The following is a 21,234-nucleotide window of genomic DNA, read 5'->3' as shown; positions in this document are numbered from 1 at the left end:
TGCTTAGAGCCATTTGAACCATTTTTTTAGTATTCTGCGGTATCCATTTCCAATAACCCACCACAAGAATTAAAAAATTAGTGGTAATGGTCACACTTCCAAGCCTAAACTGAATAATTTCCTCATGGTTCACAGCTTCTATTCCTTCGAGAAGCTCCTGGAAGACCCTCAAGAAAATTCCTGTGTTATATTGTTGATTATGCTAATGTATACTCTGCAGATTGTCATCTGCATAGGATTCTTGTAAATTTTATTTTATTTATTATTAATTTTCCCGATGTAATGGAGATTTGTTTCTCAACTTGGTTCAATGGAAATGGTCATGTAAATGGTTCAAATGGCTCTGAGCACTATGGGATTAACTTCTGAGGTCATCAGTCCCCTAGAACTTAGAACTACTTAAACCTAACTAACCTAAGGACGTCCCACACATCCATGCCCGAGGCAGGATTCAAACCTGCGACAGTAGCAGCAGCGCGGTTCTTGACTGAAGCGCCTAGAACCGCTCGGCCACAACGGCCGGCAAGTGGACATGTAAAATACACAAATAAAAAACAGAAGAAAACTCAGAGAATAAAAGATAGGCGATCTCTGAGGACACGGTACATTCCATGTTTGACCCATCAATCATGGACTATACTGGAGGGTTAGACTTCCTATCCCAGCAGCAAAATTTGGGAGTTCCAGTTACGTACCATATTCCCCAACCGTGAACCATGGGTGAAAAGGAATAAGATTTTGATAACTTAATCGGAAAGATTACATTTCAAATACATTTTTACTGATGTCAGGGGCAGCTCGTAACCAAAACTTCCAAACTACCTCGCAAAATACTCGTCTGCAGGCACAAGATTACTGGGATGTTTTTGTTTCTGCTATCGTATACTTTAACACCTTTCATTAACTGTGATATACCCTGTACAAAATCATTACAAATACCTGTCTAATTGGGGTTTTATCATCGTTAGCAGTCCGACTATAAATTTCAAATTTTCGCTGGTAACTTTCGGCTCAGACTTCCGTACTAGGGTATCATATTCAGATTGGGACTTCCCCGATTATTATTTGCTACCATCATAATGGAATCACCTCGCATGTACAAAACATGGTGGGATGTTATAGCAGCTTATCTGAACGAGACAACGTCCCTGCCATTGGCACGCGCACCGTTCGCGAATTAGGGGCCTGTTAAATGCAAAACCGGAGCGAAGCCACGCCAGGCGGGTGGGATGTAAATAAACAGCAGGCGCCCGCAGCCGTGGATCCGCCGTCACGTGCCTCGTATTGTAAATTCATGACCGGGGGACGGCGCGCGAGCTTGTTTTCGCTCAGCGGTCAATCGCGCGAGCGCGACGGCTCACAAGTCTGGCTGTCCCGCGCACCGGGTCCACAGCCGCGGCGAGGCAAGGCGCGTGCCACCACACTGGCCGCGTTGTACTTCGTTTCGTCGACACTCAAATCCAGTCACTGCTACAAGTGGAGCTCTATCGGGTGCTTGCAAGACTCCTTTGGTTATAAGAGTGCTGAACAACACCTGGGAATAATCACATCCTTTAAATATCTCGTAACTTTACGCGCAGCTTCTCAAAATACAGTTTTTATATGATGGTTCAGCAATCCGTGGAGGTAATGGCCCTGGCTCGGATTCGTAGTACTTCGAGTCGTAGAGTAAGCGACACGTAACGTCGTTGATATAGCTACCTAAGTTTCCGCGGCCGGCGTCAAGATGATTGTAATTCTTCTGGGTGTTACATTGATTCATTGTCCGCCCCCCGGTAGCTGAGTGGTCAGCGCGACAGAATGACAATCCTAAGGGCCCGGGTTCGATTCCCGGCTGGGGTGGAGATTTCCTCCGCTCAGGATCTGGGTGTTGTGTTGTCCTAATCATCATCATTTCATCCCCATCGACGCGCAAGTCGCCGAAGTGGCGTCAACTCAAAAGACTTGCACCCGGCGAACGGTCTACCCGACGGGAGGCCCTATTCACACGACAACTGAGTCACTGTATAAAACATTAACTACTATTATAGATAATTGTAAAAACGACATTGCGGCTGTACTACAGCGGCCTTCTTCAGGGCAAGACTAGAGGATTGTAGCAATCTGTCGATGTCAATATACCATATTTTTGGGACGTTATTGACCCTAGAATAGAAAGGGTTACTAATGTTGAAAAGCAAAGGGTAGGAAGGAGGCAATTCGTGGACTATACAGCTTTTCGTGCCGTAGAATGTCAGAGGTGTGGACGTGGTAGCGAAGCTATAATATCTGAAATAGCGAAGCTATAATATCTGAAAAGGGAAATACTAAATTTCAAGCTAGATATAGTGGAGTCATTAAACTGAAACTGAGAGAAGACAAGGTTTTCTGCTCAGATGAGTATAGGATAAAACCGACAGCAGCAGAAAATGGTATAACGGAAGTAGAATTCGTTATCAACAGAGGGTGCACTCGGAGAGTGAGTTATTGTGAACAATTCAGTGATATGGTTGTTCTCATCAGAATGCACAGCAAACCAAATCCGACGATGATACTACAGGTATACATGACAATGTCGCAAGCAGAAGGTGAAGAGATAGAGAAAGTATATCAGGATTTTGAATGGGTAGTTCTGTACATTAAGAGAGACGAAAATCCAGTAGTCATGTGGGATCGAAATGCGGTTGCAGAGGATGGAGTAGAAGAAAGTGTTACGAGAGAATATGGGCTGGGCTCAAGGAACGAGAGAGGTGAAAGACTGAGTTATGCATAAATTTCAGATGGCAATAGGGAATAATCTATTCAATAATTACAAGAGGAGGTGGTATACTTGGAAAAGGCCGAGAGATAAGGGAAGAATTGAATTAGATTACGCCATGATCAGGCAGAGATTCTGAAATCTGATACTGGACTGTAAGGCGTACCTTGGACCAAATACGGACTCAGATCGCAATTTAGTAGTGATCAAGAGTTGTCTGAAATTTAAGAGACTAGACAGGAAGAATCAATGCTCAAAAAAGTGGGATACAGAAGTACTAAGGAGTGAAGAAATACTTTCAAGTTCTCTGAGGCTATAGGTATTGCGATAAGCAATAGTCCAGCAGTCAGTTCAGTTGAAGACGAATGAACATCTCTAAAAAGGGCAGTCACAGAAGTTAGAAAGAAAAACATAGGTACAAAGATGGTATCTGCGAAGTAATCATGGGTAACAGAAGAAATACTTCAGCTGACCGACGAAAGATGGAAGTACAAAAATGTTCCGGGAAATTCAGGTATATAGGAATACATGTCACTTAGCAATAAAATAAACAGGAAGTGAAGGGAAACTAAGGCAAAATGGCTCCATTGAAAACGTGAAGAAATCGAAAAAGAAATGATTGTTGGAATAACTACCTCAGCTTATAGAAAAGACAAAACAGCCTTCTGTGACATTAAAAGGAAGAGTGGTAACATTGAGAGTGGAATAGAAATTCCACTGTTAAATGCAGAGAAGAGAGCGGATAAGCGGAAAGAGAAAGTCGAAGGCCTCTAGGATGGAGAAGACTTGTCTGATGAATGCTAGAAAAAAAAAAGCAGGACTCGATATAGGAGAGCTAGCGAACTCAGTATTAGAGTCAGAATTTAAAAGAGCTTTGGAAGACTTAAGATCGAATAAGGCAGGAGGATAGATAATATTTCAACAGAATTTCTAAAAACATTGGAGACAGCGGCAAGAAAACGATTATTCACTTTGGTGTGGAGAATGTATGAGTCTGGCGATATATCATATGACTTCAGGAGAAATATCATCCGCACAATCCCGAAGACTGCAAGAGCTGACGAGTGAGAAAATTGTTGCACAATCTGCTAAACAGCTCACACATTCAAGCTACTTGCAAGAATTATATACAGAATAATGTAAAAGAAAACCTAGGATCTGTTACATGGCGACCAGTTGGACCTAAGGTAAGGGAAAGGCACCAGAGAAGCTATTCTGATGTTGCGACTGAAAATGGAAGCAAGACTAAAGAAAAATCAGGACACGTTCATAGCATCTGTCGACCTTGAAAAAGCTTTAGACAGTGTCAAATGCTCCTAGGTGTTTGAAATAGGGGTAAGCTTGTAACGCCGGAAATGGATATCCTCCTGTTTCCTTATTTTGTCACCTGAAGATATGACATTTCTGTCTCTTTATTGTAATTGTTTCACTATTTTTATATATATTTATGCATTTATGTCGATGTATAATTGGTTTGTTTTGTAAATATTATTTGTGTTTATACGCTGGGTCTGGCCTAGGGAAAACTATGTTATAGAAAGAATACATCGATAGGTCGTGTGGAGAACAAAAGTGTTTAGGATCTTTGGTAGTGTTAACTCTGTCGCGTGGAGCGCGGGAAGAGAGAGAGTCTGGCTGGGGTAGTGCAGTGGAGCAGGTGTGTTGTGTGACGCTCCCGCGAGTTGCCGCGCTTTCGGGATTGGGCAGCATGCAATTGCGCTCGACTTGCTATGATAGTTTCTGACACGGTGTCGCGGACGGGAAGCATTAGCTGGCGCACATCAAGAGCCCGTTTCGCCTGGTGACCGTGTCGAGAAGAAGGCGCGCCAACATCCAGCTTCTGCAACAGCGACGGCCGACAATGAGTGACTGTCGCCACCTCCTCGATCGACGGCTTGAAACCTTCAATCAACCAACAAGGAAGACTGGAAGCACGTAAAGTTTTAGAACTGTATGGCAGACCTCAGCTTTTCAAACTGTTCAAATCACAAAATTACAGCAACGTAGCATGAACCTTTGTTGCTCATTGTCCCAATTGCATTACCAAGCAGGGTCCCTTCCTTTTCCGGAATGAACCCGAGTGTCGTTGAAATTCAAACGCCACCATCATTCGATTTCACTGCTTTAATTTCAAAGTTCAGTTAAGGTATTCATAGCTGGCTACAATATTTAGATTACACAAGCACAAATTAAGAGTGCGAGTTTTGTTACCGTATTTTGGCTTACCTGTGACTGCAGTTCAGCTTGGTACGTACTAAATTTTACTATTGTTAATTGTTCAGAATCATTTAATTCAAGTTCAAAGTTAAATTTCTTATTTCTAAATTGCATAGATTCAAGTAGCTTTTGAAATGATTGTTGAGGTAGTCCAAGACTTACCGTATCTTACTGAATTTCGATGTGCTTCAGAAAGAAAGCTCACTATTAACTTTAGTCACTAAATTAACTTTCGATTTTCCGGTTTTATTAATTCTTTTGCTAAATTAAGTCAGAGTGTAGCGAAATTTATTACTTCTGACAAACTTTCAGTTTTCACACTACACGTGTCAACCTTCAGTTGCCACGCTTCTAGTGCTAATTATATGTGTAATAACCTTTCTTTTTCAGTTACTATAGTAATTGTCCTTAGGACTGGCGACCGTAATTTCCCCCAAATCTCAAATATCTAATTAGCGCCAATTAATTGTTAACGTGACGACCGCACATTTACTTTCTTTATTAACTTTACCCCTTTTCAAAATTAATTTCCACCAGTTTCATTTGCATTTTTCCTTTCATTTAGATGTAACCCGTTCCTCCCTCTTTACCGACAGATTAACTTAGGTGACGATTGCTTTTCCCAAATTTCCATTAGGTACACGCGGTTTAATTTTTCACAGTCATTAAGGTCGATAAGTGAGGGGGAGGTTACAAGCTATAGGGAAAAACGGGTAACATACAATATGCAGCCGGCCGCGGTGGTCTCGCGGTTCTAGGCGCGCAGTCCGGAACCGTACGACTGCTACGGTCGCAGGTTCGAATCCTGCCTCGGGCATGGATGTGTGTGATGTCCTTAGGTTAGTTAGGTTTAAGTAGTTCTAAGTTCTAGGGGACTGATAACCACAGCAGTTGAGTCCCATAGTGCTCAGAGCCATTTGAACCATACAATATGCACAAAAGCCAACAGGTAACAACAAGAATGGAAGACCAAGAACTAAGTGCTCGGATTAAAACGGGTGTAAGACGGGGCTGTAATTTTCCGCCCATGCTCTTCAGTCTATACTCCGAAGAAGCAGTCATGAAAATAAAAAGAAAGGTTCAAAAATGGAATTAAAATCCAAGGTGAAAGGATACCAATGATAAGATTCGCTGATGACATTGCTATCCTGAGTGAAAGTGGAGAAGAATTACAAGTTCTGCTGAATGGAATGAACAATTTAAAAAGTACGGCATGTAGATTGAGAGCAAATCGAAGAAATACGAAAGTAAAGGAAAGTAGCAGAAACGAGAACAGCGAGAAACTTAACATCAGGACTAGTGATCACAAAGTAAATAAAGTTCAGGAATTCTGCTACCTAGGTGGCGAAATAACCCGAGGCGGATGGAGCAAGGGAGACATAAAAAGCAGACTAGCACTGGTAAGAAGGGCATTCCTGACCAAGAGAAGTCAGCTAGTATCAAACCTGAATATAGGGCCAGAAATTTCTGAGAATGGACGTTTGCAGCCCAGCTTTGTAAGGCAATGATACCTGGAGAGTTTGAAACCCAGGAAAAAAAGAGAATCGAAGCATCTGAGATGTGGTACTACAGAAGAATGTTGAAAATTAGATCGACTAATAAGGTAGAGTTGAAGATGTTTCTCCGGAGAAACGAAGAGGAAAGGAATACACGGAAAACACTGACAAGAAGAAAGGATAGGATGGCAGAACATCTATTAGACACCATGGAATAACTTCCTTGGTACTAGAGGAAGCTTTAGAGAGTAAAAACTATAAAAACTATAAAGGAAAACAGAGGCTAGAATAAATTCCGCAAATAAAGTAAAGTAAAGCAAATAAAGCAAATAAGTAAAGCAAATAAAGTAAAGTAAAGAAAGTAGGTTGCAAGTATTACTCAGATAACGAGGTTGCCTCTCGACAACACTAATTTATTGGGTACTGTGTGCAAATCAACATCTCATCTAAATAAATCTAGGCTGTTTAAATTATAAAGTATCCTTTATTTGTAAAAATGTAACCAGTTTTATCATTCATAGAGGGATTCTATTTAATCTGGTGCTCTTTCAAATCTACTTCCTTAATACAGAGTTCCACAAAAATTTTCATTCCCTTTCACAGGACATGAATAAAAATTGAAACTTAGGTTCAGTTTTAACTTACGTGTAGGTCCTCGTTGCCATTTTCAAACTAACCAACAGATTTTCATATGCCAACGGCCTTGGCGCTGTGGTAACACCGGTTCCCGTCAGATCACCGAAGTTAAGCGCTGTTGGGCTGGGCTAGTACTTGGATAGGTGGCCATCCGGTCTGCCGAACACTGTTGTTAAGCGGGGTGCACTCAGCCCTTGTGAGATAAACTGAGAAGCTATTTGATTGAGAGGGAACGGCCCCAGTCTCGTAAACCAACGTACGGCCGTGAGAGCGGACCCCCCCCCCCCCCCCCCACATGCGTATCCAATGACGCCTGGGGGCTGAGGGTGACACGGCGGCCAGTCGGCACTGTTGGGCCTTCATGACCTGTTCGGGCGGAGTTTAGGTTTTTTATATATCTTTCATATGCACGCATATATGTTGACAAATATTTATTGTGCCCCAACTGGACACACAACAAACATCAAGTTGATAGTCAACCAAGTGTGATTGTTCAGCGGGCATGTTTGGAGATACTGCATTCGCTTCTACTGCTACGCGGCATCGTAGTTCATCCATAGCTCAGTGGAAGGGAATCGACAAGTAGTATGCCAGGACACAGTATTTTCTCCAGATGCGAACTGAGACGGTTGAAGTTTTTATCCAAACTAGTTCTGTTACATAGGGTCAGCGGGCATTGTGACGGAGCTGTAATGATCGCTGTTTGGCTCCATCTGAGGCACAATATTCTCAGGGGCCTTCTAGTAGTGTCTTGAACCGTTACTCACCAGACTGAGGAAGAAATGTTCTAACGTGTGGGATCCGGAACGAGTGCGCGTGTCACTTAATACAGTCCCAGACATTCTGCACGGCGATCTGCACAAACAGCTGTGCCAATACACGCTCTGACGTTTATTGGATGATCTGAAGTTTCTTCCGTATAAACAGAATGTTGTTCAAGAATTGAGAGACAGCGACAGGCAAAACAGATTAGCCAGCTGCACTGACACTGTTTCAATGATTAACCGTGAAACACTGTTTATTCAACAACTACTGACTTCCGATGAAGAAAAGTGTTTCATCACTGGATGAGTTCCCGGCCGAGGTGGCCGAGCGGTCCTGGGCGGTGCAGTGTGTAACCGCGCGACCGCTGCGGTCGCAGGTTCGAGTCCTGCCTCGGGCGTGGATGTGTGTGGTGTCCTTGGGTTAGTTGGGTTTGGGTAGTTCTAAGTTCTAGGGGACTGATAACCTCAGCAGTTGAGTCCCATAGTGCTCAGAGCCATTTGAACGATTTTTAACTAGATAAGTTATCATACAAAACGTCTCAGGAAAACCTACGACGTTTATTCGAAAAGCCGACGACGAATTCAAAAGTTGTGGTACGTTGTACAGCTGACATGAGTGGGATTTTTGGTAGCAACTGTGAATGCTAACTGCTACTGCGAACTGTTGCACAATTTCCTTATTCCGGAATTCCAGGCAAGAGAGTTTCCGAATAGCATTTGGTTTGAGCAGGATGGTGCAACGGCTGACACAGCACGCCAGCGTATGACTACCCTCCCGACAAACGTTTCAAACGCCGTATAATATCCCGCTTTGTTTATGTGACACGGCCATCCCGTTCCCAGGTTTAACAGCTCCGGACTACATTCTCTGAATTATGTGAAGTTTTTGTCAATCATTTGCAGACAGCTGACGAACATAAGATTCTCATTCGCCATGTAACAAGCCAATCTACATCATAGGTGGTATCTCGCCTTCAGAGTGCACTCACCCAAACAGGAGACATTTAGAGGTAGCTATTTTTTTTTTTTAATTTGGAGATTTATGGTAAGTTCCCATTGGATCAAACTGCTGAGGTCATCGGTCCCTAGGCTTACACACTACTTAATGTAACCTAAACTAACTTACACTAAGGGCAACACACACCAATGCCCGAGGGAGGTCTCGAACCTCCGACGGAGGGAGCCGCTCGGACCATGGTAACACGCCAAAGACCGCGCGGCTACCCTGCGTGGCGAAGTTATTTCCAAGGTGTGGAGAGTTCTGTCGAATTTGTTACAAACTTTGGTAATTTCCGATATATATACTTGTATTTCACAGATGTATTAAATTATTTGTTAAATTTACCATGTTTCTGTTATAATATGAAGTTAGTAGGTACAATATGCAGCTCCCTGAATAGAGCTTTTTGAAACATCCTGTACATCTCATGTATTGTAATTTTGAAGATGTGCTGTTGCTCCACTAACTAAATTAAGGTAACACACAGTCCATTCAAATTAACGTGACCACCCCCTACGTTCGACGTCAACGTGCATTAACCACTCACAGATGGCAGGTGGCAGCACTAGTGGTGGAGGGTATGTAAAGCTTGACGGGGTATACAGAAGAGCATTGCAAACACCCAGATGAACCAAGGGACTACAGACAGTTGTCCTCAAAGACCCTTCAGCGGCCTCTATAGCAGGCGCCTGGTTCATGCACCCTTGCTGACTGTTGTTCATCAGTGACGAAGGATGGAAGCCGCACGCCAGTACAGTGCCGCAATTGGATGTCCACTGAGAGGGGACACGTGGATTTTTGAGATGAATCACGACTTACGCTCCATGCGGCCGTTGGAGTTTACGCCTGAAACATCTGAAACCAAACATCATGCAACAATCGTCGGAAGGGTCCACACCAATTGACAATCCCTGATTGATCTCGTCATTCTGGAAAGCCCAATGGATCAACACAAGTATGTATCTATCCTGGCGGACCTTGTGCACCCCTATCTGCAGTTTGTTTTTTCTCATTACGATGACATGTACCATCAGGATAATGCAACGTGTCACACAGCTCACAGTATACGTGCATGGTTCTAATAGCAGCAGCATGAGTTTACATAATCCACCGGCCACCACAGTCCTCGGCTTTAAACCCACTCGATAATGTGTGGGACCACCTGGATCAGACTGTTCGCGCCGTGATTCCTCAACCGAGAAGTCTAGTGTAGCTGGCCACGCTACTGGAGTTGGTGTGGCTGCACATCCCAATCGGTATCTTCCAGAACTTCATTGACTCTCTTCCTCTACGTCTCATATCGGTTCGCCCTGCAAAAGACTTTTGGCAGGTGGTCACATTAATATCACTAGACAGTGTATGTTATCTAATAATTGCGGATCTTAACCTCTGTGCAAAAGAGTTGTATTTGCATCAGATTACGGAACTATTAATTTTGTCTCTCACATATCAGGCAGCGGATGTTATATGAAAGTATAATTTAAAGACAAACATGACTTTCATTATTAATCCCGTATTTAGCAAAGGGTGCAAGCTCCCAACGACTGGTATTTAGATCGTAAATGTCGTTAATTCTCCCTGTCTGTGGCAGGCTGAGAAGGGAGTTTGCTTAATTTTATCAGCAGGGATTACTTTTATTCATTTTTATTTATATAAGCCTGCTGTGGGGAAGGATCTTATGCACACTCTTTCTCTCTCGGCAGCGTAATCTTCCCTGACCATTCTGCCCGCTTTAGAATTGATGTTTAGGCCCATTAAAGTTCAGAATACAATCTTATCGATTGAATTTGAACTCGCAACGGATAACGCAATTGTAATTTTGGGGATGGTCAGAGAAAACTACATCCTGCACGAATCTAGTCTTGTGCCAATTATTTTAGTAAAGGGGCAGCGTGATTGATATGATTCTCTTTTCTTAGGTATGGTTTAAATGAGCAAGCCGAGAATGGAAATTACTTCTAAGAACAAAGTTAATTTTATTTTAACCAACATTAGACAAATTTACGAAGTTACTTCTTAACAATCTTTTGAACACACATTTCACTAATTCTGCTTTGAATTTCCATTTAACTATGGACAAAAATTATTTAACTATGTACATAGATTATTTCTCCTTTGAATTACAAGCCGTGTTGCCTTTGATTTGCATCGTCCTGTGGGGGGGAAGGAAAATCTTGGAGAGCACGTGGTCACTACTACTATGCTGATACATGCACATGCACTAAGCTATCACTGAAATGCAAATATAGTAACTATTTCTCTATGCAGATTTTCTATGTACAGTGGCTGGCATCGAGCAGCTCTCGTGGCTGGTATCTCCAGCGCGAAGTGCTTGAATACGAAACGACTCATCTTAGAAAAGCTACACTCGTCACAAAATTTTCAATAAATTGTTAAACATAGACACACGCTAGCATAAATGTTCAGCAATCGCAAAAACTGACTACAACTCCCTCTATTAGCTTCCTCGGCGGTTGCAGTTTAAAACTATGCACCACGTGGCGGGTCGTAACGGAAATCTCGAACGGAGAAGATTATTCTTATATCGGATAAATTGAACAGAAATCAATAAATGGTTCTTAATTAATCAATCGCGAAAAATCCCCTGGTAAATAAATTGTTAACATTAAACATATTTAAACATTCAAATACCTTTGTCCTGATTTCGACGCAGCGTTCTGAAGGAACGTCTGGTCGCTTACCTGTCTTCCAAAAAACTCCCCATAACCGTTGCGCGTCTCTTTCTCCCGAGCAGCGCGAGGTGGTGGGGGAGGCCCATGACCAACCTCTGGTAAGAAAACTTTTTTTTTTTTTTCACACCTCTGGTCGAACCATCCTGTTCCTGCTATCCGTCTTCCACGGACTGTGTTAAAGTTGGTAGAAGATTCTGAGACCCACTACATCTCTGGTTTGTCTGCTACCACACTCAAAACATTCACACCTGGCCACGTACTTTAAGGAGAGGTGGGGAATGAAAATAGGGACACAGGACGTGCATATTGCAATGAGAATAAAAGACTTTGATCCATAACTGTTTCTACAAGCATGTAATTTGGGGCTGAGATTATTTCACTGTTCATTAATTATGTAAAGTAATTGAATTTACGCTGACAATGTCTTTCAGCTGATAGAAACATAACACTGATTTTAACAATGTAACGAAACCTATTGTGACGTTACAAGGGGAAAACCGAACTAGCAGTACTCTTTATCGACCCCCTGGACTGTTTCTTACAGAAAATTACAAAATATAATTTAGTATATCAAACTAGGTTCAGAAGTACGTTTTTAGGAGTAGCCCGTGGGTACAAGCAGCCGATTAAATGTAGCCTGTCAGTCACCTGCAAGAGCAGCACAATAAATAGTTTCCCGTACATACAGCCGTCCCTGAGGCATCTTGATTTAGTAGTGTTCAGTGATGTTCCAGAACAATGTCATCGGATCTTCAGTTTGATAGGTTTCAGGGCAGGGTATCATTAGAAATCAACTGTTTCGTTGCCCTGAGGATGACTTACGCCTACACGGTCGAAATTCCTGTTTCTAGAAAATGATGCAGCCTAATATTTAAATGGAACACCACTTTACAGCTGGACTCTTTAATTGGTAGCCAATATTACATGAAAGCTTCAAATGGTTAGATAAAATTTCTCACCGGTGTCGCTATCAATGAGCAACTCAACGTGAATCTCTGTTTTTCGATCAAGCAAAATCGTACTACAATTATGAGTATTCCACACAATGAGATATAACAAAGCACTCTGTATTTTACGTTCGTATTTGATGAGGGAAAACCAAATACACAAGAAATAAACAGCCAGTTTGCCAATAACAAAAATTAGGATGTAACGAGTTAATACTTGCTACAAAAAGCACTTCGCCTGCTGTGTAACGAGGCATTGTTTTGTTCTCTGTATCGCAGCACATTCACGCCGTTGGGCTTGTCAGCGCAAATGTTAGTGATACGTGGAGACCTTCGTACTCCCTCGTAACATTCCTAACACAGCGGTACATGTATTTAATAGGAGCCTCCACTAATGATGTACCTAGTTACTCATGTCGGGACGGCAGAGATACTAATGAAGTGTCAAATTTCAGGTAGAGGCGTCCATAATGGAAGGTTTACTCGGCCGCGAGCCGTGCTGTGGAAACCGGATCTTATGCGCGCCGTCCCTTCTGCCGTGACGGCTGGTTGCAGATTTCGCAGCCCGTGTTATCTAAACTGTTTGGAAATGGCCAGCGGCGCAACCGCCGTGGAGCGGGCGGGCAGACTTTGATACGGCCGTATCTCATTAGCGGCGCGCATCCAAATCATTGGGCAAAGCTTCCACCGTGAAATGAGCAGCACACGAGGCAAACACTCTGATTGCTCATACTCAATTCCGAAAGCGCCTCATCGGCCGGTGCAGCGTTTACGTCTGTTTGTAGTTCCACTGGAGCGAAACACACCCAGTCGCAGATGTCTTCATTCATCGAGACTATTCGATATAGTTTTGAAATATGTGACAGTTGATGACCTTGACAGTGTCTGTTTGAAGAAAGAATAAGAAACTAAATCTCAGGCACGCTCATTGGGGAATGCCTTCGAAAATGTAACATGGAATAAGTTATTCCGAACCCAAATGTTATGAGGATAGCAGACAAGTAATCAATGTCTCTAGCAACGAAATGGAATAAGAGTGAAAAATTGGGACTGACACTGTCGTCTTACTAAGAGATCAACCCAAGAAAGTTTTTTGTTCAATGTTGTTTAATGCAAATTTTGAAATAGGAAGTTAAAGAAAAGAGCAAAGGAAGGGTATGTTAGTGCCATAAATCTGGATGCAACGCTTTTGGTTGATAGTGGGAAAATTTAGAATAACGTTTAAGACAAATGATCAACAGACTGGCAACTTTATAGTATTCAATAAACAAATAGTTTTAAATCAAGTTAACGTGGAAATCAGCACAAATGAGAACAGCTATTTGCTTAACGTTCAAACTGAGGAATGTGCAGATACAGAAAAAGTGAGAGAGTTGTGCTATCGACGAAGAAAGATTTCACAAGATGTCAGAGGCAGAGTATGGCTCAGAGTATGGCTCTGAGCACTATGGGACTTAACTTTCGAGGTCATCAGTCCTCTAGAACTTAGAACTACTTAAACCTAACTAACCAAAGGACATCAGACACATCCATGCCCGCGGCAGGATTCGAACCTGCGACCGTAGCGGTCGCGCGGTTCCAGACTGTAGCGCCTAGAACCGCTCGGCCACCTCGGCCGGCTGAGTCTAAGGAAGTCTTATTTGTTGCGTATATAGTCATGCAAATGAAAAACAACGTTTTAAAAATCTGTAAGAATTTGAAATAAGACAGAAATAAATTTTAAATAACAAGAAGTAACACAAAGATTAGTGGACAAGACAGTCTCTAGAAAGGCTTTCCCAGAAAAGAGAAAGATTTGAGCGAAATCTGCTTAGGCGCCCAGAACCGTTCATCTGACATTCAGTGAACTAATTTGTAGTACTAGTCGGATTAGAATAATGTATAAAACGGATTATAAATGTCTGGTGTTGTGCATACACTGCCCGTCAAAAGCGTTCCGAGACTGAATTTAGTGCTGGTGTGTAAGTGATGTCAGTGAAGTACTGGATGTGTAGCCGCAGTATGTCAACATCGTCGTGTCACATATCGCAATGGGTCAAAATCCCCTAATGAAGTGTGGAACACGTTCTCAAGAATGTTTTGAAGAAGAGATAGGTTTGTGCAAAGATTGTCCTACACATCTTAACCTCCAAACAAAAACAACAACATTTGGACGCCATCTGCGTCTTGACTGAAATGAAAAACACATTGTTTTTTTTTCTAGAAAAAATCGTCAGGTGTGACGGTACCTGGTGTTATCAGTACGAACCTACCACAAACCGACAAAGTGCATAGATTTACATGACAAGTCAACGGCTTGAAAACATAGCCGACACAGAAGAGAATATGGAGCGCGTTGAACAACATCCGAAAAAAGGGCACATGGCAGTATGAACGTTCTGTGCGCTGTACTGAAGTGGTGGGGACTACGTAGAACACTTGAAGTATTAAGACTATTGTCTTAAATTTTCACAAATTTATATTAATTTTTGGATAAACAGGACGTACGTAGGAAGATAGGAAGACATGAAAGACAGCATCGAAGCAGGTGAAAGACAGCTCATACAGAAAGGCACTGTAGGCGACTGATTGGTATTACGGCACTGTCTTCGATGCATCCTACCAGACGATGAACAAAGGTTTTTCTTTATTTTATAACAACAATGTGTTAAGCTTGTTAAGCAAAAATAACTGTTCGTTTAGTGTACATTACAGTAGCGTGGAGATGTAATTTGTTGCGTCCGAACGAGCAATGATCCAGTCAGTGGGCAGATCGTTACTAGAATAAAAAATATCACGTTGGTGCATAAGTTCACTGCATTTTCCCGTAAGTTTAATAAACACAATAGATAAATATAATAGAGACTTTGTTGTTGTTGTTGTAGTCTTCAGTCCAGAGTCTGGTTTGATGCAGCTCTCCATGCTACTCTATCCTGTGCAAGCTTCTTCATCTCCCAGTACCTACTGCAACCTACGTCCTTCTGAATCTGCTTAGTGTATTCATCTCTTATCCTGCCTCTACGATTTTTACCCTCCACGCTGCCCTCCAATACTACATTGGTGATCCCTTGATGCCTCAGAACATGTCCAACCAACCGATCCCTTCTTCTAGTCAAGTTGTGTCACAAATTTCTCTTCTCCCCAATTCTAGTCAATACCTCCTCATTAGTTATGTGATCTACCCATCTAATCGTCAGCATTCTTCTGTAGCACCACATTTCGGAAGCTTCTATTCTCTTCTTCTCCAAACTATTTATCGTCCATGTTCCACTTCCATACATGGCTACCCTCCATACAAATACTTTCAAAAACGACTTCCTGACACTTAAATCTATACTCGATGTTAACAAATTCCTCTTCTTCAGAAACGCTTTCCTTGCCACTGCCAGTCTACATTTTATATCCTCTCTACTTCGACCATCATCAGTTATTTTGCTCCCCAAATAGCAAAACTCCTTTACTACTTTGTCTCATTTCCTAATCTAATTCCCTCAGCATCACCCGACTTAATTCTACTACATTCCATTATCCTCGTTTTGCTTTTGTTGATGTTCATTATATATCCTCCTTTCGAGACACTGGTTATCATTAATATATTCTCCTTCACTATTTATATGAGTTTTTTAACGCTGAGGCAACTTTTTGATTTCGCGGCTGTAGAAACCACTTGCTTTTGAGGTGAAGAACTCGTCGAGTCAGGTTCGGAGCACATTTTCGTCAGGAAATGAAGCTCCATGAAGTTTAATCGATAGATAAATGGAAAGGCGAAAATCTAAGGGTGCAAAATCAGGTGAATAAGGTAAGTGCGGAGTGGCTTCGCACCCCAACTCTTGTATAGTGTTTTTTGTCAGTCTAATAGAAAGCGCGTGGGCGTTATTGTGGAGTAGCATTACTTCACGAAGTCTTCCTGGTCGTCGTTCTTGGATTGCGTTTGCAAGACGTCTCATTAGTTGACAATAAATGTCAGCGGTGATGGTTACACCTCGGGGAAACAATTTGTTGTTCTGCCAGATGTCTAACATTACTTTCTGTGGATGTATACAGGTCTTTGTACGGGGATTTGCTGCTTTGTTTGGGCTCAAACATTCCTTGTTTTCCTCGCGTTAGCATAAAGACATCGTTTCTCGTTGTCAGTAACGATTCAGGATAGGAATGATCGGTGTTGTTCACAAGGCAATTGATGACGAGTAAGCGGAGATGCACAAATGGCCACCAGTTGATTTTTGTGACTTTGTTTAGAGTATGGGGTACCCACACTCCCGGTATTTGAACCTTCGCAAATGCATGCAAACGTCGCACTATGGCGAAGTGATTACAGTTCATCATATTTTCCAGTTCTCGTGTAAATTGACGTGGGTCATTTTGGACCGATGCGTTTAAACGCTCATCCAATCCCCGCAGGTCTTCCTGAACGTGAAGAGTCACTAATGTTAAAACGGTCTTCCTTAAAACGAGAATACCATTTTCTTTCCGTGCTCTGCACAATGGCATTATTCCCATACGGGGAGCAAATGTTTTTCGCTGCCTCCGCTGCTGACACCCCTCTACTGAACTCAAACAGAGGAATATGTCGCAAATGTTCCGATTTCTCCACTTCGCACCCCATTTCCTTGCGTCCATAGCTCCACTCACTATCCCCAAGTGACAAAACGACAATATGTTACTCAAATACCCGCAGCGAACTACAAATAAAAATGACAGTCGATAAATAAACACATAGCAAGCGGAGTACCACCATGAAGAACAAAGACGCTACGGATTTATGCACCAACATAATACAAACGTATGTAATGAGTATGGAATTCATTCACGGTTGGTATGGAACAGCTGTAGTGGGGAATTCCTATGCGGTTTCTATACGCCTGCTTTCTCGGAATTGCTTTTTTGTGATAGATTTTCTCACTTTACATGCAGATCAAAGCTAAGAAAACTCTTCATTTGTATGGTCATATTGTCCGCACTTGCTTTACAGCTCCTGAGAGTATTGTTGTTCCGTCATTACAGCTACAAGAAATTTCCTTTTTTTCACTAATTCTTTGTTTAGCAGTAGCACAAGGAACTATACGCCGTCTAGTCTTTATATGAGCTCCCAATTGATTTCCTTCAACACCTTCGGCAATCAGAAAAGAAAATTTCCACACACTACTCAAAAAGTACAAGGACCTAAGAGTAAACAGGAAAAAATATTTTAGTATTAATGGCTTCATTATAGTCAATTTCCACTTCTGACCATTCTTCTGACCAGAAACTTGCAGTTGAGTCTAGACTACCAGACTGATATCGAAAAGTAACACTCTTGTAGGCTAGGTGACGGCGGTTTCCATCAAAATTCACAACACTCAACACACAGGTAGCTAAGCAAGCCTACTTCATTCCGTAGCTTCCGTGACAATCTTACCGATTTCTCAAGAATAGAGTACCTAAGTAATCGTTTAACAGTCGGCCTTTTAGGCACGAAACATTATCGCTGCAGATAGATCCTCCCGGGAGTTCCAGCGTAATATCTATAAAAAGCGTTCAGTAAGTAATGCAACACTTTCTTTTTGTGAAAGCAGTTGTTCGGATTTTCAGGACACCATATTACTACCCGCCTTTTGGCTAAAATATCCTATTTTTCAACATATTTTTCGTTCAACGCGAGGGCCCTACGCCACCTTACTGGGAGGGCCTCTATGCCTGCATGGTCGACATGTCGACGTCGGTGCCACCGCCTTGCTGCGTCAATAACCTTTCCATCATCCAGGTACTGCTTCCCGCCGAGTGCATCCTTAATTGTGTAAAACAGATAAATAAATGTCGTGAGACTAGGCCCTCCCGTCGGGTAGACCGTTCACCGGATGCAAGTCTTTCGACCTGACGTCGACTTTGGCGTCGATGGGAATGAAATGATGATGATTAGGAAAACACAACACCCAGTCCCTAACCGGAGAAAATCTCCGACCCATTCGGGAATCGAACCCGGGCCCATAGGATTGACATGCTGTCGTGCTGACCACTTTTTTTTATTTCATTTTATTCGTTTTCGTTCGTTGTATCTCATCGGGGCGGACGTCGTAAGACACCCTTTTAAGTTCGTTGTTGATTTATTAACTCAGTTTTTTTATTACAGAGGGCGGCTAACGCTCTGACCAAGTACGCTGAGCTACCGTGCCGACACATCACTCAGCTACCGGGGGCGACGGTCAAAGACATGGAAGTCGGAAGATGCGAGATGCGAGCGTTGGGGTAGATTAAGAGAATAGTCAAATGGAGGTTTGTGAGCTCCTCTCGGGTGCGCAGAATTGTGTGAGGCCTTGCGTTGTCTGAAGCAGGAGAAGTTTCTTTGCTTAATTGTGCCTAGAACACGCTGAAGTCGTTTCTTCAATTATTTGAGGGTAGCACAATACATTTATGAGTTGAACATTGCGCCATGAGAGAGGACATCAAACAGAATACAGTAAAGCTCTGGTAATTCGAGCTAATTGTGTCTGAGGCTACCCTGAGTTACAAAAAATTCGGATAATATGGAAATATCACTAAATCAATGGGTAGATCATGAATAAATATTTAATGAGTGCAATAATGTTTAAAAATAAATAAAATAACAATATACTACAAAGCTGTGTTATGTGTACATATATGGGCACACATTTACAAGTTTGCAAAAATATAAGTTACATTTTAAAGAAATTGTCTCTAGTCCTTTGTTTTAAAATAGAACCTCGTTCTTTAGCAGCAATGTCGTGAATCTTCTAAGCATGGTATCAATTGGAGTAACTTCCGCTTGCTACTCCATATAATGCGGGGCAACACCCAGCGCTACCAAACCCTCAGCGTCAGCGATCACTGGTACAATTTCTTCAGACAATTCCTTATCGTCACTGTCCGCAGCGGGTTCACCAACCATCGCAAGATCGGTCACTTAAAATTGTTCATCACTTTTCATGCATTTCGAAATACCAATTGCATTCGCAATTTCGTATCCAGTTAGATTTTTCAAACGGTAGGTCCTCTTCACCTGTATTGTTGCTATCCGTTTCATTCTATAAAATCTAGTCCCAAGACTTTTTTAGTGTCTCCGCCATTATTTCAGACCACGAACTGGCTATCCATTTTAGTGTCTCCGCCAATATTTATTCCAAATCATAAACCGGCTGTCCAGTAAAAACGTCTTTTATCGTGAGGGTTTTTTACTTTTTATTTTTTAGAAATTATTGAGTGGTTCTTCACCTTCCGTCTCCTGTGCAAGAAGAAAGTCTTACTCTTGATCAACTGTATAATTGTGATGAAACAGAGCTAAATTATAAACTACTCACATCTAAAACTCTTGTCCCAAAAGAAGAAAAGGCTGCCCTAGGCAAACGACGACGATACTTTTTCTTTTTTTTTCAAGCATTGTAAAACGTCTTGGTCCATAGGCTGTTTTAAAATTGTCACTTAGGGGGTAAGAACAATGCGCGAATCACATTGCAATTCTTCCTGATCAGGGCGTGTACCACAGTTGTCCAGCGTTAAGATTGCTTTCGAAGGCAAGCACTTTTTCTTTAGGTATTTTTTTGGTCTCTGGAACAAAATCTTCGAAATACCACTTCTTAAAAATACTTTTGTCCAGCCAGGCAGATTTTTGGTGGAAATATTTACCAGGCAGTGCAGAAGCAGTGGTCTTTTGTAAAGCGGGCTTAGCAGGCTTCCCTATTACCAGCAGATTCAGGTTATGGGCTCCACTTGCATTCGATGCACCTCTATGTGCGTGTTTTGTAGCTCAGGGTAGGTGTTTCTTCTTTTGAGAAAAGAGTTTTAGATGGAAGTATTTTATCATTTAGTCCTGTTTCATCACAATTATACAGTTGATCAAGGGTAAGACTTTCTTCTTGCATAATTTTTCTTAGTTTCTCACAAAGTTGTGTAACAGTTTCAGAACCCACAGAAAATTTTTCACCGCTAATTACAAGCTGCCTTACGTCGTATCGCTTGTTCCACCAATTCAATCATCCTCAACTCATAATAAAAGTGTCCTCACCTTCGTTTAACGCATTTCTAAAAAATATAGCTTCTTCTTGCAGAGTAGGCCCTGAAATTGGATTTCCTTTTCGTCTTTGCTGACTAAATAAAAATAAAAAAACTTCACTTGCTTTTTTTATGCTCAGACTTCTTCACTGACTTCCGTTCAAATGAGGAAATCGGACACTTGTTTGACGAAAACTTCTCAATTGTTGTTTCTGTTTCAACGCCAATCTCCAACTGTGGCTCCACCGACTCCATTCACAGCCCCAAGATTTTTTTATGTTTTTTCTTTGGGGCACACAGTTTAACTGATCTCCAAACTGTGGAGTATCTCATCATTTTTCACATTAACAGGCGCTACCTAGTTGAAAGAAGTGTTAAGTGTCAAGTGGCAGGTACAAAACGTCGGATTAACTGTGGATTATGTAAGACGTATGCGTTGCCGGCGATGGGCGAGGCATGACAGAATCTCTGACCAGAGAGTAGTATGTAGTTAGTTGTTGCTTGTCGCGAGTCTGCGCGAGTATGCAGTAGGCATCTGTCGGTAGTAGTAAGCTGTAGTATGCAGTGGTCGGCGCGTGCCCGCGCGTGTCGGCAGTCTGCTCTGGTCGGGACTCTGGAGGATGAGTATTATTGTAGAAGGTAAAGAAGCAGCCTTGCGCATATCTTGTAATGTATATTAACTGTTATTAACTTCTTTCAAAAATGCCGCAATAATAATTTTCATAATATAAAGTAATTTTTTAAAGAAAAGCACTCATTTCAATTTAAAGAATATTTCC

The sequence above is a fragment of the Schistocerca piceifrons genome, chromosome 1, assembly GCF_021461385.2.
Source record: "Schistocerca piceifrons isolate TAMUIC-IGC-003096 chromosome 1, iqSchPice1.1, whole genome shotgun sequence".
In the NCBI taxonomy this organism is placed as follows: Eukaryota; Metazoa; Arthropoda; class Insecta; order Orthoptera; family Acrididae; genus Schistocerca; species Schistocerca piceifrons.
The sequence above is the reverse complement of the archived record's forward strand: the minus strand, read 5'-3'. Positions refer to the sequence as shown.